This window comes from Myotis brandtii, unplaced genomic scaffold (genome assembly GCF_000412655.1).
Source record: "Myotis brandtii unplaced genomic scaffold, ASM41265v1 scaffold986, whole genome shotgun sequence".
Taxonomy (NCBI): domain Eukaryota; kingdom Metazoa; phylum Chordata; class Mammalia; order Chiroptera; family Vespertilionidae; genus Myotis; species Myotis brandtii.
In genome coordinates, this window is record NW_005372102.1 from 1832775 (window position 1) to 1836224 (window position 3450).

The following is a 3450-nucleotide window of genomic DNA, read 5'->3' on the forward strand; positions in this document are numbered from 1 at the left end:
TCGGGGCTGGGGCCGGCCACCTGCACGGCCGCCCGTGGGCAGGACCCTCCGGCTCCTGGGAAGGGCGGCCCCTCAGGACCCCCAAGCATGTCCGGTCTGTCTGTGGGCTACCTGCCTCTCCCCCGCACCAGCTCCACCCCGTGTCCACCCCCTGCAGTGTGCCCAGCATGCCCTGGGCACCCCCTGCAGCATGAACAGATGGGGCCCCCCACTAGCTGGACGCCCCCTACTCTCCATGGGGTCCAGTTCATGAGGCTCATTTGTTTAATCAAACCATTCATCTGACCCAAACACCCCACTTCTCCATCTCAGCGGGGGCTCTGGCTGCATGACAGGCGCCCAGCTCTGCGCCCCAATGGACCTCAGCCAGCCCCAGGGCTCCCGCCTCAGTGTCCTCGCTCACAAAGCAAGGCCGCAGCCTGGACCGAGAGCAGGTGGGGCGCCGGGACCAGCTCCCTCCCTGAGCCTGAGGGCCCCACCCCACCCTGGGCAGGGGGGGCTGCCCCTGCTGCTGACCCCAAGGGCCAAGGGCGGAAACCTGGCCAGCACCTGTCGGACTCCCAGAGGGACAGACCGTCTTCTCTGAAGTCCGAGTCAAGCTGACCTCGAGCCAGACCAGGCACCAAAGGAGAGAGGACTCCCCAAATCCAGCCGCCCCACTCCCGCTTCCCGGCCGCTGGGCTCCCGCACACCCACCACACCGGTCCCTCCGCACACTCGCTGCCCACGGGCCCACCCCGGCTCCGGGCTGGATTCCGGCCGGCCTCCCGGCTGCAGCAGGACTGGGATGGGCCCACTCAGGGGCAGAGGCTGCCACCAACCAGCCCCTCCTGGGGACAGAGTGTCCACCTGTTGAGGCCAAGGCAGGGGGCGTGAAGGCAGCACTTCCCCGCCTGCAGTCATCTCGAGATGGAGGGCCAGGCCGATGGGCAGGGGCAGGAGGCGCCCTCCTCGGCAGGGGTGCCAGTCCCCGCTCCCCAAGGCTGAACTCTGCTCCTGATGAGGAAGTTGAGGCTGAGTGGCTGCAGCCACGGCCACCCAGCCGCACTGCCCATGTGACCAGGGCCCAGGCCACCTCGCCCATTTCCTGCCAGGCCTGGCCCTGAGGGGCAGAAGGAGGGGCAGAGGGGGCCCCAGGGCCTACTCTCAGGTGCTCCCACCTGGGGGGACACCCACCAGCCTGGGGGCAGCTAGCGGGCACGGGCTCTGGGCAGAGCCCCACTGCGTGCCAGGCTGCCTTCCTGGCTCAGAGCCGCCTGTTCAGCCGCATCTCAGAGGAGGCAGCCACCGCACAAGCCCCACCCGGCCCGGCTCACTGCTCACAGCGGCCGCGCCCTCAGGGGGCTCTGGGCTCACCCTGGAACAGGCTCTGGCAGCGAAGCAGAGCGCAGGCCTCAGTTTCCCCAGCAGGAGCACAGGCCGTCCCAGGAGCGGCTGGGAACAGCACTAGGCGGTGCGGACAGAGCGAGGGAGAACAACACCGCACAGACATGGGGCTCCTACAAAGCTGAGGCCAAACTCCACTGGGCAACTGAGAAAATCAAAGCCAGAGAACAGCATGCTGTCACCCACCGCTGCGCTGGGCGGGGCTGCGCTGGAGCCATGGGGCCTGTCTCCTGCACCCGGCATCCCCCAACCCCCCCGACCCTGAGTCCCCAGTATCGGGGCCGAGGGAGGCATCAGGGCACTGCCTCCTGCCTGCGAGCCCACACCCTTACCCTCAGGATCCCAGCCGGCCTCCCTCCAGCTCGGGCTCCCCGTCCGCTGGGGAGGCAGCCACCTCTGACTCACTCCCTCGTGACGCTGGTCCGCCCAGACACGGTGACACACCCGCCAGGGTGCTGGGAGGACTCTTCCACGTGAGGTAGCCAAGCAGGAAGAGCACACGAAAAGCGCTGGAACAGAAGCAGCTTGTGCAAAGGGCCTGGGGTCAGGGTGAGAGGAGGCACAGGCCTGCAGACACGGGGGACAGAGGCAGGCCCGTTCCAGGCCGCTGCGTGTGGGTGGGTCCTGCACCTGCCCCGGCTGAGCACTGTTCGGGACTGGCCTCCAGTCCCGGCGTCTCCTCTTCGCACGGGGACCTGGTGCGAGTCACACACCCTGAGCCTCCCCTCCTCGCCCTCCCATCCAGGCTTGTTGGTCACAGCGTCCTGGGGACAGGAGGCAGCCCACCGGCACTCCCCACGGGCACTTGGCCTAGTGCTGGGTCCCAGGGTCTCTGGGGGTGAAGGGCACCCTGCTTAGCCCAGATCCCAGCAGCAGGGGGAGGTGACAGGGAACACAGCTCGTGCTGAGGTGGGGGGGTGGGTAGAGGAGGCAGCCAGAGCGATCCAGCCCCACGGCGCCTCCCAGGAGCCCAGGGCGGAGGCCGAGGTCAGCCACGCCACACACTGCGTGGACACCTGCTGTCCGCGGTGCCAGTCCAGGGCGTCCCGGGGCAGACCAGCCGGGTCACCGGCCTTGACCCCTGTAGCGGCCAGTGTCCTCGGCTGCCCCACCATCTGCTCCATGACTCATCGCTCTCGTCTCCTTCAGGCCTTGGTGGCCTCCCTCCGACCACACCTCGGCCGCCCTCAGCCCGTACAGCTCTGGGCACTTTACCCACCGGGTCAGGCTCCGGGTCAGGACAGGGCACCAGGACCGGTGTGGTGAGGGCTGGCCAGCCTGGCTCCTCCTGCTGGGGCCCCCAGGACCGAGCCCACCGTCTGGGCAGAGGTTCTGGCTGATGCCCGCCCTGCCCCGGGGCCGGAACAGTCAGGGTCAGGCTGGGTCGGCTACATACAGAGTCGCCTCCTTCTCCCACTGACTTCAGCCTTTTAGGATTCGGGCTTCAGTTTTAACCCACTTTTCCCCTTTGATCACTAATGTGAATGTTAAGCTGTTCCCAAACATCGTTTTCCTTTGACACTGTCGATCGATGCTCGCCCTCTGAGCGCTGCATTGGATGGCACTGTGTTTTATTGTCTTGCTTCGGGCTGCTTCTTATTCCTTAGTCCCTTTCAGGTGGGCCTTAGGCGGTCCCACGGAGGGGCTGGGCCTTGTCTTCCCACTCGCTACCTCCCGGGTCACCCACAGGCCTGGAGAGCAGCTCTCGGGTGCCGGGCAGGGTCTGGGGGAGCAGCCACTCGGGATGGGTCTCCCGGGGTCTCTGTCTCACAGAGGCAAGAGGCAGAGACGGGCCGAGAGGGAGGGAGCGGAGAGGGGACCGGGGACCGGGGACCGGGAAGAGGCAGAGAGGGCCGAAGGGGGAAGGAGGAGCCAGCTGAGCCAGCGTGAAGCTGGGGAACCGAGAGCAGCGTGTTCCTCCCCGGCCTGGGAACCCTGGGCTTGGGCGCTGGACAGCATGACTCATGGCCACTGGCTCCTGTGCGCGCTCCCACTGTGCACACCCCCACTGTGCGCGACCCCCTGTGCGTGTCCCCCTCTGAGGACCCCCTGTGCACAGTCCCC